The following is a 21,786-nucleotide window of genomic DNA, read 5'->3' on the forward strand; positions in this document are numbered from 1 at the left end:
GGGGAAGGATAGGAGTATTCTCCCTTTGCAGATAGTGAAGGGTGGGTAGCGCAGGCTTTTGCCCCCGTTGTAACCCGTCGCGCCTACTTCCCTCTCCATTTGATTGATTGTTATCCAAGCATTTATTGTTTTGCAATTGGTTCTCTTTGGATCATTCTCTATTTGCAAACAAGCACAGAGTCGCAATACTCTGTTTAGTCTTTGCAGATAGTGAAGGATAGGTAACGCAGGCTTTTGCCCCCGTTGTAATCCGTCGTGCCTATTTTTATCCCTCATTGATTGATTGTTTGACCGGACATTGATCGTTCGGAATTGGTTCTCTGAAAGGATCTTCTCTGCCTACAAACAGGGAGGAACAGGAAGATCTCTCTCTTTGCAGATAGTGAAGGGTAGGTAGCGCAGGCTTTTGCCCCCGTTGTAACCCGTCGCGCCTATTTTATTCCTCATTTGATTGATTGATTGTTTGTCCTAACACTGACTGTTTGGAATTGGTTCTCTCTTTGGGTATTCCCTATTTGCGAATACTGTAGAATAGAAATATACTATCTAGTCTCCGCAAAGTAGTGAAGGATAGGTAGTGCAGACTTTTGTCCCCGTTGTAACCCGTCATGCCTATCTTCTCCCCATTGTTCAGTAGTTGGTTCAGCCCGGACCATTTATTAGAGGTAGATCATCTGGCTCCACCGGAGGACACCCCTAATAAAAAGGACATATATAAAAAAAAATGCGGATTAGCCGCTGTATCGTGCTAGCAAACAATAACATAAAAATCGTTAGGAAAAACAAAAGGAATCGAGCAAAATCAGTAGGCCACTGATGAGATCTCCCTTTTTTTTTGACCTCGTTGAAATAGAAACATTAGGAACAACCCCTCAGGAGAAATATGAAACTAGTGAGAAGAGCCGAACTCAACGCCATGATGACTGCAAGACAGCCCGGCTCCACCGCCCACCACGCCCAAATAACGACAAACCCTACGCAAATATTATAAATGTACAACACTCCAGCAAAGTAACATGTTAAAACGTTTCATTGTACAACTATATATTAAGCGACTATTTACATGGCAAACGGCAGCAACAACAAACCCACAATGCATTTCGCCGTCTGCTTGACGCCGTTCCTGTCCCTCCTTCCTCAAAGTAGCAATGTTGGGCTACTTTGGGCTACTTTTTAGTAGGTTTTTGGGCGTTAGAAAGTCTACAAAAGCCATCAGCTGGTGAGGTAGCGTCGGTGGCGGCCTGGGGTGGAGGACCATTGCGCAAATAGCCCGGAGGCGACACCACGCGCCGAGGCCTGCCCCCAGGATATATCAGCGTTCCGCTCGACGAGCCCCGCGGTTGGCTGACCGGGGGACCCGCTCCTGTGGCCGTGGCAAAGAGCGGCTGGCCGCCATCGGCCGGAGAAGTCGTGGGGTGAATGGCCCGGCCCGGAATGTACTAGTCTTCCCATTCCCTTCTTCTTCCGGTGCCTTGCAGGCCACGGGGGGGGGGGATGTCTTGCTTATGCCTCCGACCCCCCCCTCTTTCATCGCCTGGTCCAGCCATAACGAATGTCAGCGAGACGGCGTGGGGTGCACTGGGAGGAAGAGGCGGCGCGCACAAGCCTCTCCCACCTCCCCAGGTGGAGGCCCCTCAGCTGCACCCCCAACGCTCCACTCACCCGACAAGGGTTCGTCCACTCTTGCGGTGCAGCGACGCTCCACTCACCCAGCAGGGTCTCGTCCACTGTGGCGGTGCAACTCCGCTTCGCCCGACAGGCTGGAGTCCGTCTGCTCTTGCGACCCAGTGACTGCCGGTAGCTGCAGAACTCCTAAAAATGGCGGTCGACTCTGCAGGAATGGGCCTGGCGTGCAAGGATGGCCTGGTCGCTTGCCAGCTAGAAAACGAGTCCCCCGTCCAGAAGCGTTCTCCTCAGCTTTGAAGGTTCTACGAGAACTGCAGGGGCCCCAGGCCCCCCGATGGGGAACGACTGCCATGATTGCCCGCAGAACGACCAAGACATAGCCACGAGACGTTGGCGTCCTCATGCTGGCGCCAGCCTCAGTTTGGATTACCAAAAATACTGCAGACTACCGATTTGATCAGTTCCTGTGGAACACCAGTATGACCCGGTAGGAAAGATTGTTGCCCCCCCTTTTTTGATTGATGGTTCATGTCACCGGTCCCTTCTGTTGCCCTTTAACGAAACTTTTGGACTGCCGAAAGAGGCTCTGGTCCAACCATGAGTTGGTGGAGACATTTTGACTATACATGGACCTGCCTGACCCCACCCAAAATGGAGCCGGTACAAACGAAACTCGCAACTCCCTGTTGTGTTCCGGATGCTCAGCCTTGATATCATGAGATATGTATGCAGTTTTTGAAGCGCATGGCGGGAGGGGATGGGTACTGATTGAACATTCGGACAAGGAATTGATATTAAGTTCTGATGCGTCATTGATTACAGTATTATTGAAAGTTCGATTTTTCGACACTTATGGTACTTGCCCACAATGAATTTTCGATATGATTTTATTGCACTTATCGTACCTTTATAAAATCAACGACCACCGACTCCGTTACGTTGTCCGCAAATAAATATGCCCTCATGTACAGTTCCAGTCTGCTCCGTGGCCGGCCCACGTGGTTGTAGGCCCGCATTTGTACGCCAACATTTTTAAATAAAAGTTTTTTTGTGAAAAGCAAACATAGTTGTAGCACTTGGATTGGTAAGTTTCGAATAAATGGCCATTGTTTCCGATATACGTAAAATACAGGTGAAATAAAGCAATTCGATTACTTAAAGGTTAAAAAGCAAAGTACACAGAAATACTGCAAATGTGAATGGTCCAGGTTTGTTGCGTGTGTTTTTTACTTTTGTGCAACGTAAAGCAATCGATAAAGGTCCCGGTATTTAGCCTTTACTTTATATGCCACATATATCAGGGAAGTTGTTTCAGATGCCCCTAAGCCACTCCGAAGGAATGCCACCTAGCCCCTCTAGTTTCCGTGCCTGATGAACAAAAAAAGACCCTGTACCACTGTAGACCATCCCTCCTCCTCGAAGGAGAGCACGAGTTCACCCCCCACTTTACACTGACTGCCCTTTTGTTTTGACCCTCCCCTACACACGATCCGCAATACCACACTTGGGCGATCTATGCAATACACAGTCCATCAATGATTATCTCTCCCGCACTACCAGTCCCTCTGGGCTTACAACGCCGAGATGAAAGGGACTGCATCCCGCGGAGATAGGTCGAGTATGTGGTAAGTAAAAGCCTTTTCGGGTTTATGCGCGCGGATGTGTTTTAAAACGCTGCCCCCACCCCTTCTTTTCCCCTTCTTTCTGCAGGTCACATCGGAACATCGACTAAAGAATGGAGAAGACCTAAGCAACACGCCATGGTTCCGCGGGGAAAAATTATATATTATCTATGGGGACTGCCCCTGAGAACGTGACGAATGTGTGTGATATGAATGCACGCGTGTATGCCCGGATGTGTATAACTCGACTGGATACACGTTGCACACGTTTGACTTGATAAGAGAGATGTTTTATGTATGACTTGAGTGATGATCAAACGGCCGATGGAATGGGGAAAAGGGGTCTGAACATGGTGCCTATACACGACGAACAAACAAAGATATAACACTCCCTTACTTAGGAACGACTGTCTCTCTCTCTCTGAACCCAGCGACTGGAAGGGTGGCCTGAAGCAGAAACTTGGCGGGTTATTGCAGTATGACAAAAATATGACTCCAACCGGCACCTCAAATAATGCAACCAAGCATGACGTGCACCTATGAGTAGATTCATACGGTAACTAAATAGGGGAAGGTTCAGGAATATTCCGGGGTGAGGTTTACCCAAGTACCCTCCTCCTGGAAGACTAGGAATATTGTCAATGTTTAAGATTTACCACCTCCTTCTTGCACCCTCATAGACGTGAAACTCAAAGCTGCCCATTGTTCTCCCGACTGACACCCTCCGTTGCCTCAGCCTGGATACCCATTCGCTAAAAACGATTCGAAGATCCCACCGTGAGTATTAGCCCGACCAGGTTAGTTCCCGAACAATTGACAAAGGTGTAAGTATTTGCAACCGAGGCCAACAGCAAAAGACAGCCAGGTGAATTAAATAGGATACTAAGGATGCGCAGCATGCAGGAGGAAATCTCTTTGGCAAAGTACTGTTCCATGTTTTGTCTTGGGTTTTTGTATATAATACATGTACTACCCCCCGCCTGAATTCATGTGTACGTAGTGTATGGATTTACGTCGTCCCTCAGTCTGTGTTTCTATATATCATGACCCCTACTGTTTTGTGTTGTGTGCGCACTAAATGGCCTATTATTGTACACGTTTCTCTCTCTCTTTCTCTCTCTCCATGTCGTACGTGTACCGAATAGTTCATTTAAAATGCGGACGACTCTCCCTCCGAGGGTCCCCCTGTTCCCTCTTCCTTTGTGTGGTAACGTTGTGCCCCGCCGGCACGAGCCTAATTGGTTTTTGAACACAAAGGTGTTCGACAAATTGACAGAAACTAAAACAATTGTAATTTGCCATATTACTACCTCTCCTTTCTGTAAAATGATAGAACTTGAATTGGCTAAGAAGGAAAGGACAGGTAAGATGACTGATGTCCCCTAATCTGACCCTTTTCATAGGGGGACTATATGTCAGTGGCCTTCTGTTCTCAGCTCGTTAGCAACACAATCTCCAATGCCCAGATTGCCCCACCTCTCTGCACCCAAGTACGGATGTCCAAAACGTCCCTGTTTCTCCCGATTGACCCCAGCTCCATATCCCGAAGTATAACTGATGACCCTGATTAACTGTTGCTCCCCGAGAAAAGAATGTTTAGCCTCTACCCCTCTCTCATGATGATAGAAGACTGCCAGGGCTTGGGTTAGAGAGACGAGTCTCTACCGAAGGATCCAATTTCGAGTTTGATGGAATACACAGTTGATAGGAGTCTGACCTCTCTCCCTATACGTCATGAATGAACGCCAAATAGACTTAGTACAAACTCAGTAGACATGCCTGTATACATGCTCCACAGTGATAACTTCTGACCGTGACCGATGAACGTACCCCCAACTACTTAGATTTGGGGCGGAATTGAAATGTATAAATGTCTTCTCCTGCCAGTTCTCTAAAACCTGTTTTGTACCCATTCAAAGATACACAGTCACCGGAGGAGAGGGGCCGGACGTGACGCACAGCCAGGCCGCAGATCATGAGGCACGTGTGACCTCGACCTAAGGTGGAGCCGCAGAGCAACGGGACGCGGGACAAGGCACCACTCTCAAACGCGGAAAATGAAAGGATGGAGGGCTGCCTTGAAGCCCTCTGCTTGTTGACCCACGCGTGCCAGAAGTCCCCGCCCCTTTGAGCCCGATTGATGGACCTGCCTGCTCATCACCCTTTGCTCCCTTGGTTTATCTCGAAGATCTGGTCCCACTCCGCCCTCTCTTCCCTCGATTATCCGACAAACCCCCCCCCTTTTTTCTTTTCACGTGGATTTTGACTCAGAGAAGAAGAACAGCATTTAGGTAGAATAGGGTTTGCCGCGGAAGGAGAAAGAAATGCAGGTGCCCAGCATGAGGCACCCTTAAAAAGATTAGTTGGGAAACAGGACTGTGGTCTAACAGCAGGGGACAGATCGCACCCTGCGACGTGTAAAGAAGGATCCGAGCTGGACCTATAGCTCCACCGCCGGTGCTCAACAGCGCCAACGGAAGAAAACGAACTACCAGAGCCTACCAGTGATGGCTCGCTACTAAAAAGACACTGTGGCGAAGACCCCCCCCCCTTTTTCTGAACTTTCTACCCCCCCCCCTGACTAATTGCTTGTATTGGACTAAATTCCTCCCTCAACCACTTTTGTTGCCTTCAAAATGTTTCATCGGTCACTTTTAAACACGACAAATGTAAATTCATATGTATTCCACCTCGTATGTCGCATCGACTACACATGGTTATATGCAATCCGCCAGTACTGACAAACGCTATCTCATTGACCACACACGACTATATGTACACCCCGTCAGTTATGATAAACACGGAAATGAACTGACTTATGTTAAAAAGCGGCGACTGTGGAAAATGACAATGTATATGTACATAAGCGTCGTTCATTTATGTTCACCCTCGCCACTGTTGAAAGTAAAGCGAAAGTCACGAAACAGTGGCCACGCCATCTTGTCCCCTTTTTAGGCCCCATCACGAACATAGATAGCAGCCATTTTGTGTGTCATGACCTCTCTGCCCACTGCCAATAGCCTGCGCATCTCTCCCCCTCACTCCCCAGCCTCGCAAGTATTCCCCCGCACCCTGACAGCCCCCGGTCTCTCCTGCTTGGGTCATAAACGCACCTCTAAACACGACCCTGTCTCAGAGCCACATCCCGTGCTGAAACCCCTACCCCCTCGCTCTTTCATCCCACCCTTAGAACAGGCCCTTTGATAATCTCTTCCTCCCTGTCAGATTGCCCGGCCTGATCCCAGGCCATCACCTAGCCCAACAGATGCAGTTTGCTTGCTCCTTACAGTAGGACCTCGCCTGACATCAGAGGAACGGTGATTAATCAATGCCTTCACAACCCTAGATCCGACCGACCGCCCGCATTCCTGTTCCCAGCGGTATGTCCAGCTGCGCGACAGCCATCATGCTGAGGGTTGGGTGGGGACCTCTGCTGTAGATATGTGTGGGAATGGGCCTGAAGCGGGGTTTCCGGGAATGTCTTTCCGTACATCAAAGCATTACCAAGAATGTGTTATATGTAATAAAGTAATAAACCAGTGTATAAGAGGCCAGGCCTCAGAGATGTTGGTAGAGTACCTCGAGAAGATACCCTGTTGTCTGATTTGACGTGTTCTGCTCCGTCGGAATAAACTCCTGTTAACTGCCTTCCAGTCTCCAGCGCCTGCCTCTTTATTTGGTAACAGTGAGTTGGGTGAGAGGCGGCTAACGCCGGGCAAATCTTGAAAAGGGGTAATCGACCTGATCTGCCTGACCCTTTTTCCACACTTCCTTCAGCCCAGTTTAGTTTATGTGCCCCCTGGGTCTGTCCCCCGGCCCAGGTTAGTTTCTGTGCCCACCAGCCACCTTCCTTCGGCCCAGTTTAGTTTATGTGCCGACCAGCCAAATTCCTTCAGCCCAGTTGAGTTTATGTGCCCCCTGGCTCTGTCCCCCGGCCCAGGTTAGTTTCTGTGCCCACCAGTCACCTTCCTACAGCCCAGTTTAGTTTATGTGCCCCCTGGCTCTGTCTCCCGGCCCAGTTTAGTTTAATTGCCCCACTGGCCAAGTCCCTCCGTGCCGGGTTAGTTTCTGTGCCCCCTGGCCCCGTCCCTCCAGCCCAGTTTAGTTCATGTGCCCCCTCCCCTGGCCCCTTCCCTCGGTCCAGTTTAGTTTCTGTGCCCCCTGTCCCTGTCCCAGGTTAATTTTTCTTGCCCACCAGGCACCTTCCTTCAGCCCAGTTTAGTTTATGTGCCCCCTGGCTCTGTCCCCCGGCCCAGGTTAGTTTATGTGCCCACCAGCCACCTTCCTTCAGCCCGGTTGAGTTTATGTGCCCCCTGGCTCTGTCCCCCGGCCCAAGTTAGTTTCTGTGCCCACCAGCCACCTTCCTTCAGCCCAGTATAGTTTATGTGCCCCCTGGCTCTGTCCCCCGGCCCAGTTTAGTTTATGTGCCCCCCTGGCCAAGTCCCTCCGTGCCGGGTTAGTTTCTGTGCCCCCTGGCCCCGTCCCTCCAGCCCAGGTAAGATGCTGTGCCCCATGGCCTCTTCTCTCGGCCCAGTTTAGTTAATGTGCCCCCTCCCCTGGCCCCATCCCTCGGTCCAGTTTAGTTTCTGTGCCCCCTGTCCCTGTCCCAGGTTAATTTTTCTTGCCCACCAGCCACCTTCCTTCAGCCCAGTTTAGTTTATGTGCCCCCTGGCTCTGTCCCCCGGCCCAGGTTAGTTTATGTGCCCACCAGCCACCTTCCTTCAGCCCGGTTGAGTTTATGTGCCCCCTGGCTCTGTCCCCCGGCCCAAGTTAGTTTCTGTGCCCACCAGCCACCTTCCTTCAGCCCAGTATAGTTTATGTGCCCCCTGGCTCTGTCCCCCGGCCCAGTTTAGTTTATGTGCCCCCCTGGCCAAGTCCCTCCGTGCCGGGTTAGTTTCTGTGCCCCCTGGCCCCGTCCCTCCAGCCCAGGTAAGATGCTGTGCCCCATGGCCTCTTCTCTCGGCCCAGTTTAGTTCATGTGCCCCCTTCCCTGGCCCTTTCCCTCGGTCCAGTTTAGTTTCTGTGCCCCCTGTCCCCGTCCCAGGTTAGTTTCTGTGCCCACCAGCCACCTTCCTTCAGCCCAGTTTAGTTTATGTGCCCCCTGGCTCTGTCCCCCGGCCCAAGTTAGTTTCTGTGCCCACCAGTCACCTTCCTACAGCCCAGTTTAGTTTATGTGCCCCCTGGCTCTGTCCCCCAGCCCAGTTTAGTTTATGTGCCCCCCTGGCCAAGTCCCTCCGTGCCGGGTTAGTTTATTTGCCCCCTGGCCCCGTCCCTCCAGCCCAGGTAAGATGCTGTGCCCCATGGCCTCTTCTCTCGGCCCAGTTTAGTTCATGTGCCCCCTCCCCTGGCCCCTTCCCTCGGTCCAGTTTAGTTTCTGTTCCCCCTATCTCCGTCCCAGGTTAGTTTTTGTGCCCCCTGGCACCTTCCCTTCTGGCCAGGTTAGTTTCTGTGCCCTCTGGCCCCTTCCCTTCTGGCCAGGTTAGTTTCTGTGCCCTCTGGCCCCTTCCCTTCTGTCCAGGTTAGTTTCTGTGCCCCCTGTCCCCGTCCCAGGTTAGTTGCTGTGCCCCCACCCCCTCCTGGCCCCTTCCCTCGTCCCAGTTTAGTTCCCGTGCCCCCCTGGCCCCAGCACAGGTGCGCTGCCCAGCAGCGGGCACAGAAGCCCATGCCAGAGGCTCAGACCCCCCTGGACCCGCCGCTGCCCTCAGATGCCCAGACCTGCGGCTGGCTCCGGACAGACCGCGCCCGTGGACGCGTGCCAGGCGCTGACTCCGTCCGTCCGTCTGTCTGTCTCAGCTTGTTTTTCACGTGTTCTTTCTCAAAATCCGCGGGATAAACACGCAAGAGAAGTTGGCCGGAGGGTGTGGAAAGCCAGGGTGCCAGGGGCGGCTTATAAACGACGGCTTTCTTTACAGTAACTTCTGTTTGCTGTTTTTGTATTCTTTTCGTGTTTTTTGCACCCTCTGTGCTCCTGGCGGGGGCCCCGCTCCGGACGTGGTCGCCACTGGGCGTTGGTTTTAAAGAGGCCCCTGTTCACATTATTTATATTTATACTTCTTAAAGGAACCTTTTGGACACCGGAGAGGTAGTGCTGCTTAACTTATGCAGAAGGGGGGATGGGATCTGATGTGCCAAGCCTGCGCGGTGCATGCTGGGTATGTTGATGCAGACAAAGAGCAGGCAGAGACTTTTTAAGGCATGGGCAGTGTGGTCCTGGCCCCCAGCCTTTCAGAGGTGGGGGACCCTGATATCAGCCAGCTCTGTTCTGCAGACAAATGCATTAAAACAACAGGTGATGGACAGAATGCAGAACAATGTCATACATTCACCCCAGTACAGAGATCTCGGCTTAAATCCATCGTTTTTTTGTACTCCACACCACCCCAGTTCAGACATGGCCATATGCAAATCAGTCTTGATCCTGTGCCTCATGGGAACAGTCCAGCCCGAACTGCCAAGCCATGTCTTTCCTGGACCGGAATCAAGCATCCTAGGACCGGTTTCTGGCTATGAGCCATCATCAGCCAGGATAGCTTGACTCCAGTGGTGTGGAGAGCCTGGGACTCACGTCTGAGCATACCCATCCCACTTGGGGCGACAAATGCAAAACCAACAGGTGATGGACAGAATGGACATGTATGACAATGTCATACATTCATCCCAGTACAGTGATCTGGGCCTAAGCTGATAGCCAGAAACCGGTCCTAGGATGCTTGATTCCGGTCCAGAAAAGACATGGCTTGGCAGTTCGGGCTGGACTGTTCCCATGAGGCACAGGGTCAAGGCTGATTTGCATATGGCCATGTCTGACCTGGGGTGGTGTGGAGTGCAAAAAAACGATGGATTTAGGCCCAGATCTCTGTACTGGGGTGAATGTATGACAATGTTCTGCATTCTGTCCATCAACTGTTGTTTTTGCCCCTGTTCTGCAGACAGTCTTGCCCTGGTGACCTTGAATACTTCTCAGATTATTGTTTTAAATACCATTATCTTTTCACTTATTTTTAGGTACAGCCTGGGCAACACATGCGCTGCTCTGCGTGGCATGCTGTATTCGTGTAGGGACCCCGCCACTCTTCGCCCACATTTTTCATTGGCTTGTGTCATTGTCCTTTGTAAATGCTGGTTTCTAATTCGTTAATAGGTTTGTTAGCCCCTCCTTAGTACCGCCTTCTCTTCATTTGTAACCTCCCATGAGGACTGGTTCGTTTACTTCTGTTGTTACATGGTATGTCTTATTTAGTTTGTGAGCACTATTTTCTTTAACGAGTTTCTCCTACTGCAGGCATGTAGTCACGAAATGCTTTCCTGCAACATTTACTGCGCCATACGTGCTTTTACTTTCCAAGCAGCCTGGGACAATGGAGGCGACTTCTTTGAAATTAAATAGGTCTTGCAGTTTAAAGAGTTTGAACTATTGGCTTTGTAAGTGTCAATGCCTTTTATTTATGTGTTAATTATCAAAACAAATAAATAAAAGACATTGTCATTTGCAATACCAACAGCATACACTCTCGCAAATGCGAGACCTATTGCATTGCAAATGCTTGTTTAATGTGGGTGATATGTGAGAGTCTATTGCAGACATTTAGCAGAGAAATGGTGTGCCTATGTTTCAAACAATAATCATAAAAAAAATTCCTTTCGATAAAATCAGGACCTAACGTATGAAAAAATGGGGGGTGCCAAAGAGCTTATTTGCCGTATTATTCGTGAGCTACAGTTGTGTTCTAATACTGAATATTAGAAGTAAACACATTGGGAAGACTGCACCTGTGCACTGTCAGTGACCTGACCAAAGAGGGCATACGAGTGCCGAAATTAGTTTAAAAAAGCAAAGATCTTTCGAACAAGGGCCCCCAGAATACATGTGGCCCAGGGCCCCAAAAATCCTGATAATGTCCCTGGAGTCAGTACGGGACGGAGGAGCTTACCTACAGTTTGGTTGCAGGTATCAATGCTGCAGGAACCCCAATCAGTGGAGCACCCCAATCTAGACATGATGGTGTCAAAGGCTGCCGACAGATCCAGCCGCCCCTCCATGATCCACCTGGCACCTGATTCACTCCGTGGAGGCCACCAGCGCTGTTTCTGTACTATGACTACTTCTGCAGCCATTTTGCGAAGTGTCCTGAATGTCATATGTCTCAATGTTCTTCAATAATTTCTGATTAAGGTATTTCTCCAGGATTTTGGCAGGTGTAGGTAGAAGTGAGATAAGACCAAAATTCTTCATATCAGGATCAACGAAAGGCTGTTTTTGAAGAGAGATAATAGTAGCTTCCTTACAAGGTTGAAGGAAAGTCCCAGAATCAAGGACATGATTGAGTACATGCTGTAAAGTTTCGGCAATGCAATCAGGTGCCAGTTGCAGAATGTTAGGTGGACAGGGGTCCTCCGTGAACCCTGATATAAAACTCACGAGAAGCTCCTTGATTTTCTGCTCGAAAATAGGAGGGAGAGCAAAGAGCTTGGAGGACTCAGTGGAGAAGGCCAATGATTCAATAAAAGAACTGGGTTCAACAGATGGAGGGAATTCAGAGTAGACCTTAAGAATTTTGTCTCTGCAGTAGGTGGCCACTCTGTTGCAAAAATCTTGCGAAGGATCAATAAGACTGAGAGTAGACGGCTGAGACAATTTTTAACAACTCTAAAGAGTTCTTTAGAGGAGTTACCTGCCATTCTAATTTTGTCTGTGTAGTAGAAGGATCTAGCATGGCTGATAGCTCATTAATATTGATGAATAAGACCTCTGTGACTTATTTTATCAGTAGGGTCGCTATTCAATTGTCATTTCAGTTCTTGTCCCTGCAGGTTTTCCGCAGCTTTTGAAGATCATCAGTAAACCAGGGCCTGTTGAAGTAGCCCTTCCCACATTGGGGTTTGGAAGCCCTACATATGGTCTAGACTGCACTATAACAAAATTCAAATAAATACATTAGCAAATGTATATCTTCAAGACAAATTGCTGTTGGAAAGTGATATTATGCAAATTAAATAATGGAGGCAGAAATTATACAATGCGTGGCTCAAATGAGGTCCCACTACAATTCATCAGCAAGCCATGTCAAGAGCCGTATGGCCGACATGTTTCTTTCAGCAAAAGTGGTGCTGAGATTGGAAGAATCAATTCACAAACTACATAGAAGGGGGTCTAAGGGCTGGTTTACCGACTCTTACTAGATACATGCCCCTACCAATAACCTGATTCAACACAAGAAAATATCTAGGAGTCTAAAAGCGAAATCAAATCACAAGACCCTGTTGCCGTGACAAACAAAAGAAAGAGGTGGCAACTGCATTAACCAAAAGCCCCACGTGATATAATGACACCACATTCACGTGAAGCACATACTCTAGGTGAGAATTTTCCCATCAGTTGTCTACCTGTTCTGCCACTCTTACATCATTTGGGTTCTCCTTACCCAGGAGTCAGTGCAATCATAGTCACACAAGATGGAATAAAGGTAAGAAGACCCACCGTACTTATCTGGTGGTCGGAAAGAGTGTAAAAGGACAACTGAAAAAAGCAGTGCAAAAAAGTGATTAGTGAAAATATAAAATTAGATGAGACTGAGTAGAAGAAAGACTTTAATGTTATCTCTCAGCCCCCTAACTCTAAAAACAACAAATGTGAAAGCAGATTTAACAGAATATCTGCTCAGCGAGTGGTCAACATGTTTCTGCATATAAGGAATTCCCCATGCATTCTTCAGGACCTAGTTTGTGCTGCTGCTGTAGAATTAGTGATACAAAATAAAAAGGAATCATGTCACCTGATCTTCAGGCTCAGATGCTCCACCACAATCCAATTAGTGTGGGGATCGCGCCTCACCTCACCTGGCTGCAGCTCAGGTAAATGAGGAGCACCGCTCTCTCTGTCGGTGACACCGACACCGTGACACCGACGGAGAGAGCGGTGCTCCTCATTTACCTGAGCTGCAGCCAGGTGAGGTGAGGCGCGATCCCCACACTAATTGGATTGTGGTGGAGCATCTGAGCCTGAAGATCAGGTGACATGATTCCTTTTTATTTTGTATCACTAATTCTACAGCAGCAGCACAAACTAGGTCCTGAAGAATGCATGGGGAATTCCTTATATGCAGAAACATGTTGACCACTCGCTGAGCAGATATTCTGTTAAATCTGCTTTCACATTTGTTGTTTTTAGAGTTAGGGGGCTGAGAGATAACATTAAAGTCTTTCTTCTACTCAGTCTCATCTAATTTTATATTTTCACTAATCACTTTTTTGCACTGCTTTTTTCAGTTGTCCTTTTACACTCTTTCCGACCACCAGATAAGTACGGTGGGTCTTCTTACCTTTATTCCATCTTGTGTGACTATGATTGCACTGACTGCTGGGTAAGGAGAACCCAAATGATGTAAGAGTGGCGGAACAGGTAGACAACTGATGGGAAAATTCTCACCTAGAGTATGTGCTTCACGTGAATGTGGTGTCATTATATCACGTGGGGCTTTTGGTTAATGCAGTTGCCACCTCTTTCTTTTGTTTGTCACGACAACAGGGTCTTGTGATTTGATTTCGCTTTTAGACTCCTAGATATTTTCTTGTGTTGAATCAGAGATTGGAAGAATGCCTGAGGTCGAGGGTCATAATGTAGTATGCAAGAAAGAGAAACCCAGGTATTTCTGTATCCTGTATCGTCCCATCTCACTGCTGAATATGGAAGCGAAAGGCTTTTCAAAATCAGTATCCTAAACTCACATAAGGGCACAATACACTAGGAACGGGTCTGGTTTTATGCGAGGACTCAAACTACTTAGGTTATTTAAGTGTCTAGCTCAGTTGGAGAGAGTAAACGAACCACTTGTGGTGCTGTCATTGGACGCCAAAGCTGTACGGCTCTCTGCAGTGGCAACCATCACAAGATTGTTGAGATTCAAACACTGCAGCCGACAGTACATATGGTGGGTAACGTTTGCTCCACACAGTAGTAGTTGTGACCATGAGAGTCAACGGGGTCTACTGAGTTAGGATGAGGGATGTGGCAAAGTTCTGTCTTGGTCCACAGCTCTTCATACTATCTCTTGATATATATCTATATTACCTACTGTAGTTCATGGAGAATGGTGTCCCTTGGGCTGAAATCATCACTGGGAGTTTGTGGCTTGCCCAACTCACCATTTACAATGTGGCCAAGCCCGGGCAGATGGGTTCCCCTCCCATGTTGGTTGCCTTTGTGTGGTTGGCCACAGGTCCTAGCCCTGCAGCCAGGCCATACGGCCAACCCCACGCCATGCATGGCAAGACGTCCTGCGCAGTGTGGGGTTGTCTGCATGCGGGAGGTTAGCTGCAGGGTAAGGCTGCATGCCAAGTCGTGCGGGCAACCTCCCAGTGCACACAGCCAAAAGCCATGCACGGTGTAAGGTTGGCTGCATGCGGAAGGTTGGTGGCAGGCAAGGCCCTGTGGCCAACCCCCCACCGAGAACGGCCATGCACACCAGCAGTTAAATTAATGTATAGGAAATTCAATTACTTTACATTAATAGAACTCTAGAAGTTCTCTGAAAAAATCAAAGGTTACAGGGACATTATAGTTAGGAAATATCATTAAAAAAATTTGGATTTCACTGAAAAAAAACAAATGTTACAGGGACACTATAGTTAGGAAATAACATGAAAACAAATTAAATGACTTTACATTAATAGAACTCTAGAAATTCACTGAAAAAAACAAAGGTTATATGGACGTTATAGTGAGAAATAGAATTTAAAACATTTTTAGAAATTCATTAAAAAGACAAAAGTTACAGGGATGTCATCGTTAGGTTCAGATTTTACACGCACAAAACCATCGACATTCAGCTGTTATAGTTATACTTATCTCAAGAAACTATTACTAGTGCCCTAAGGTAACTATAACTCACTCCCTTGCCATGTACTGCTAATTATCATACATATTACATCAGTCATGACATCTTTTATGAAATCATTGATAATATCAAAATTACATTTCAAATAAAAATTTTGATGAGAAAACTGTGCATGGCGGGGGCGCGTGTTATAGTTACCTTAGGGTACTAGTTATAATTTCTTGCAATAATTATAACTATAACTGCTGAATTTCTATGGTTTGTGTGTGTGAAATATGTACCTAACTATAACATCCCTGTAACCTTTGTTTTTATAGTGAATATATATATTCGCTAAAAATATATACTTATTGTTGGGTGACAAAGGCACACACAATATAACATTTAAAAAACAAACACTGCAATGGGTTTGTTATGGTTCAGTGAGCTAACTAAAACTTGTGACCCCACCATGTACTGCTTATGATCTCACATGTTACCTCACTCATGACATGTTAAATGACGCATTGGTGATATCACTGATGACATCTCAATTGACATCTGTGATGACATCATCCAAGCTTTGCTCCTCAAATTACCATTTAATCCACTGGATCATTTTAAGAAACGGGGTAGGTAGTAAAGGGCCCACAAACATATACAGCATACTGTAACTATATTTATATGTGTGCTGTATGTACAAAATGGAAATATTGTCGTCCCAGAGACAAGTCAGATTCAGATGTACGTTTCAAGTAGGTTGCGGCTCAAATCAAAGGCCTTTTGCCAAAAATTATTGGGAAAAACAAAGGCTTCTCATCACAATCCATTATCGACCTGTGGATTTCTGTGCGCACGCCAGCTATTAAGAATTGCCATGTTATACTATAGACAATTTCTATATAAACAGGAGATTTATAGGGTGCAGATGTTTATTTCTTGAAGTTAAGTGAAAAATTTGACACACTATGCATTGTTGAAGAATGTATAATATATTGCTGACTTATGTAATGTATGGGCGACTAACTTACAGACAGTTTAATTTGCAGTCTTATTGGATTGGATTGGATTGGATTGGATGTGTATTTGTAAAGCGCGAATTGCTGCCCGGAGGCGTCCAAGCGCTAAGCGTTATATAAGCGTTGTTCTAATGGTGTACACCATTATTTCAGGAATATGTGTAAGACACGCAGCGTTGTCCATAGGGCCTTTTTGTGCATGCCTTATCATTGGCTAATACATAGAAATGAAGCTGTTGACTTTAAATTATCTGTTGGATAAGATATTAGCAGATACATTTCATTAAGGAAAATAATGACCAAACACTTTTTTAACGGTATTGAAGGTTTAATAGACTAGGGCCTGAGGCCTGATTGTTGAGTCGGCAGATGGCCCATTGTTCGCCAGGGGGATGGAGTAGATTACTATGTCCCCCTTGTGGAGGGACGACCTGCCAAATTTATAAATGACTGGCAAGCTGGTGGTTATTTATAAATCATTGTCAGGAACCACTGTCATGGTGGTTCTTGTCACTGCTTTTTGCTATTTGGTGAACGGCTCAGGCTAAATGACAGAGCCCTGCCTCAAACAGTTACATTTTTTATTTTCATATAAAAAGTCCTAAAAGAGGATTTTCTGTTTGAAAATAAAAAATAAAATGCCCCCCTTTCCAGGGGGAAAAAATTCCTTTTTAATGACCCTCACCGCCTGGATTTGCCTGGTGGTGCCGAACATAACAAAATGGCTACATTTACAACCATCCCAATTGGGTGGGCGGGCATATAGCCATTTCTCCGACGGCACTTACTCCGTCAGCTTGTCCAAAAAGTTTGACTATGGCCGTGATGGAGAAGTTACTCCCATAGCCAAATCTGTGGTCCACCCGCATCTAAATTGGGTGGGCGGACCATTATCTAAGCAGTAAACATACTCAGTTTCTGATGCGGCAGAGTTAGCTTACCACCAAGATATAAAATGGGCCCTTATTGTTTACATTAATTTATATGGAGACATTACATTTCTTACAAACTGGAATCCCAGTAAAAAAAGCATCATACCTATTAAATGTGGGTGATTTCACAGACATGCTTCCTGTCCTGGATGTTAAGAAAGGCTACACTCATGAACAGAGGTGACAGAAACTAGTGTAGCTTGCGGAATAACTTCCACTATGAAAAGGTATAGCAAACTGTCATAGTCATTGGATGATGTCATCAGATATATCATCAGTGGTGTCATCACTGATGTCATTCAACATGAGAAATGTAAGGTCATAAGCAGCGCATGACGGGTTTGAAAGATATAGTTAGGTCACTGAACTATAATTGGTGATTTTCAGTAGTTTTATGTTTTTTTTTTAACTGTTACTTTGTGTATGACTTCACCAAGTAACTATAGGTTCACAGTAACCTTTGATTTTTTCAGTGAATTTCTTTGTTTTTCCTAACAGAAGCTAAGATTGTATAACCATTTTCAGTAAATTCCTGTGGGTCTTTGATCATATTTAGCCAACAACCCCACTGTGCATGGCATTAGGCCAAGCACAGCAGGGGTTGTCCCAGAGCCACCACTCATAGGTGACCAACCCCTTGCTACACTCAGCGATGGGCCGTGCACAGTAGGAGGTTGACCAAAGGGCCTGGAATCTGTCCAGAAAATGCTCCCAACCCCCCCGTTGACGCCCAGCCTGTGCTGTGCATGGCCTTCAGCAGTCGTGCATTAGCCCAGTGCCCAACATACTGCCAGCCGTCAACTCCAACTAAGCATCGGCTATGTCCTGCACCTTGCTCATTGACCAGAGGGTCTCCTGTCTTGACACTTGTCGTTCGCCCTTCGTTGTCAGCTTACTACTCCTCCTTCTGTGCATATCTTCCATCCAATGACCCTTATCCATTGATGAACCGTAAAAGCCATTACTATCTCATACCCTTTCCCATCACTTAACCCTAAATAAAACCCTGTCAAACCCTTACCATCCCTAAACCTTAATAAAAACCTAGAAAACCCTTGATATCCCCTAGAATTAGCCACCCCTGGACTCTAGAAACCCCTTTGGAAACCTTACAGTCCTGAATCCATACCAATGCCTTAACCCTCAACTTCTTTTTTAAAAAGACATACATATTATGCAATTTAAAAAAAAAATACTTCCTTGCATGGTAAAGTACTGAGTGGCAAAGTACCAATAAAGGCCTTCATGTCACTTACCTGAGTGGGAAAGGCATGCTTGGTAATGTTGTGTGAGGTAAAGACCACAGTGTAAAGGCTGCATACCTTTTGAAACAGATAGTCTCAGGCCCCGGCTCTACAACACGCACAACATTGGTCAACAACACTCCTGACGGTTACACCATCTCAGAAACAATGACGAGACTGGCCTGGGCACACTGGTCAACTAGGAACGGGGGTAGAACCAAAAACTGGTGTCAGCAAGTTAACCTGAAGTGCTCAATAGTAAACTTCACCATGCCAAGTTATGCATGATTGGGTGCACGGCCACAGTTGTGTCTTGAGGGGTATGGAGCCAATGGAATCTTTTTCCATAGCCTATGGGAATTTTCTGCGTACCACTCTTTTTGGGAAGAGCAGAGCACGAGTCGATGGTACACGTGGGTAGGTGGTGTCTATCTTCTATTTTCTAACCCTGGGCAAAGATTGCAGCATTGCACTACGCGGAGCTACGAGAAGTGCAAAAAAACTCTGTTGCACTACGCGAAGCTCCACAAGCGGTGGAGTACGGTAGAAAAATGCAGTTCGCGTTGATTGCACAGTGCCGATGCTTGTCCACACTGTGCAATCATTGCGAACAGCACCATGCACAGCTCAAGCTTACCTTTTCTGCCGCTCATAGTAGATTTTTACTTGAGCTGCAGCTTTCTCAACGTGAAGGGGCAGTTTCTCAAAGCGAGCGGTTGCGAGCATACGCGACCTCTCACAATTAGAAACCTGCCCCCCCAGCGCTGAAAAATCTCGCCTGGAGGTTTATTTTCTACGCTCGCGTTCGCTAACTTGATGATGGCGATCGCGAACAAGGAAAAATGTATACGGGAGGTGGATTTTCCTCGCTCGCGCTCGCCAACTTGATGTTGGTGAACGCGAGCAAGGAAAAAAACTCTGCTCCGCTGCGTGAAGCGGAGTTTTTTGGAACTCTGCGTAACGCGGAGTGCGGCAAACTCCAAAATCGGAGCGGAATTCACCGCCCAAGGTTACTATTTTCACAGGGTGGACGCCATCCAGCCTGTCAGGAGGTTGGGCTCCATAGAAATATGTAAAATGTGTCCCCGTGTGATTTTCACACACTAGGACATTTCAGCAGCATCTACACGTTGTCTGCGTTGTCTGCTTTTGTTTGGAGCAGCAATGTGCAGGCGGGGAGGGGGTCAATCAGATTCCAGCTGGGCCCATAACAAAGGACGAAGTTTAGGGGTCGTTAGGCCTCCTTTTGTTGGAGTATCCTGGCTGGGAGCTATTGGGAGCCTCACTCCTAGATGCAGTGTGCTATTTTAGCAGGATTACAGTTTCTGAACTGCATACTACTTTAGTAAATGAGTTTACCATCGTTTTTTTGTTTTTTTGTTTCTTTTGTTGTGTTCAGTAAGAACCAATAAAAATATATATATATTTTAAATTAGAATGAGAGGCTGGGGCAAACATTACATAACAGTAGGACCCATATTTCAAATGGCTTATTTTACAAAACGTGAATCTACACTTGGAAATAGGTTTACTCCCACGTAAAGTCACATCAGCATTGTGCAAAACACTTTGGGCCAAATGTATCATTCCAAATTGCGATTGCAAATGCCGACATTCGCTGAATCTCGGCGTTTGCGGCGATCGCAGTTTGGCTCAGTGGTATGTATGAAAGAAAAACTGCCTTGCAAAATAAGGAATAACAAAATTTGTGATTCCTTATTTTGCGATTGCATTTAAGGAATCGCAAATTGCTATTCCTTAAATGCAATGTAAGAAGCACAGAAAAAATGCAATTTGGCCTTAAGGTATCGCAAATTATCACCAACTTGAAGTTGGTTGTAATTTGCGATTTCTTTGAAAAATTCGCTTTTTTGCATTTTTGGGAATGTATGTGTGCCATATGTGAACACATGTACATTTCAGGGGTGCAACAGGGTGTCCTTTTGACACCCTGGCACCCTTGAAATTGCATTCTCAATTTGCGATTCTCTAATTGGGAATCACAAATTGAGAATATCGTCCCATTCATTCCTATGGGCCTCTAGGCCCATAGGAATGAATGGGGAGGTATTCCTTAACTGCGAATTGCAAATTGCGATTCACAATTAAGGAATATGTAGGATTCGCAAAATTATTTGTAAATCCTACAGCATTTTCGAATCTCAAATAGCGATTCTCTAAAAATCGCTATTTGAGAATCGCAAAACCAAAGTTTCATACATATGGCCCTTTATGAGCAAAGCTGGTAAGGGTGATGGAGTGTGGGACGCCGTTTTGGACTGGCTTGCTGGTCAGTGTGGCTGTCCGGCACCGACAGACGGGGCAGCTTGAAGGGTCACTCAGTGGCATCTTTTCTTGGTCCAATCACCCACAGGATAAAAAAAGAGTCCAAATCCTGCTACGCGGCACTGAGGCCAGTCCGACACTGACAGGTCCATCTTCTGGGTACCTTGAATTGGAAGATGGTTCACACCCACCCACTCAGTGTTTTACTCCTGTCAAGGGCAGGAGTAAATCTGTGTCCTGGGTGGTAATGGGGAGAGAACTCTGAACAAATTGGTGACCGATGGAAAAGAGTTATTTCACAGGAAAAAAAATCTTTTGAATATGTTGTGCTGTGTTTACACAATATCAATGGTGACGTATATGGATATAAAAAACACACACACACTCTTGGGACTCTGGGAGGGTGTCAGATCTCAGGTGTGACCTCTGCAGCAGCCTTTCTCAATTTCGAAATCTAAGGGGAAACCTACAGTACAACATTGTCCAATGTCGACTAATTTGTAAAACAACAGCCAATAATACTTTTTATCAAAAGGAGATTATTTTCAGATAGCTCTTGATGAGGCAATACTCCAGAGATGAAATTCTAGGTGTGAATATTGTTGAACTGAAAGACCCTGCCTACGCGCCACAGCAGCTCGTGGCTCATTCTGTAGTACGAATCTGCACAAGGGGCAGGAAGAAGGCCTCAGGTGGCTTCTTTTTACAAAGCAGGGGTAGGTAGGGCAGAGCATACAAACCGAAGGCTTTCTGAGGGTATAACAGTTGGAAATGGATGCTGTGGTGAGGCTGCATGGATGAAGGTGAGGGGGAGGTGAAAGCCTCTTACCACTAGAAGTAGGGGGGATTCAGGACCATGCATTTCACAGGCTTTTGCTCAGGGGTCTGCTACTGTTACATAAGTTCTGCCTTCCAGGGAAAGCTCCCCACGGATCTTTCAAAGGCAGGCCAATGATATCAGCTGTTCAGTGGAAGCGTGGGTAGGGGAGGAGCAGGCCTGCGGGCTCTACCCTGCCTCAGATAGCTCTGCTACCCTGGGGTTAATTCAGGATATTACATTCTCATTATGCAGCTTTATTATCTACACCATGGGCGACGAGGATGTTTCATGTCTACAACATTGGCGACGAGGATGTTTCATGTCTACAACATTGGCGACGAGGGTGGGATTGTTTTAGCAAGAGCTGCACTCATCTTCCTTGACATACACGTAATTCCCAGTTGACTTACTTTGATGGGCTAAA

General features: G+C 46.8%; 1 protein-coding gene across 1 annotated transcript in view; it reads right to left on the reverse strand.

Annotated features, from left to right (window-relative positions):
* CHST1 (carbohydrate sulfotransferase 1) overlaps positions 1-21,786 on the reverse strand; it is a 210,181-nt gene that overhangs the window by 20,118 nt on the left and 168,277 nt on the right. The gene's annotated exons all lie outside the window — the stretch shown is intronic.

The sequence above is a fragment of the Lissotriton helveticus genome, chromosome 3_2, assembly GCF_964261635.1.
Source record: "Lissotriton helveticus chromosome 3_2, aLisHel1.1, whole genome shotgun sequence".
Taxonomy (NCBI): domain Eukaryota; kingdom Metazoa; phylum Chordata; class Amphibia; order Caudata; family Salamandridae; genus Lissotriton; species Lissotriton helveticus.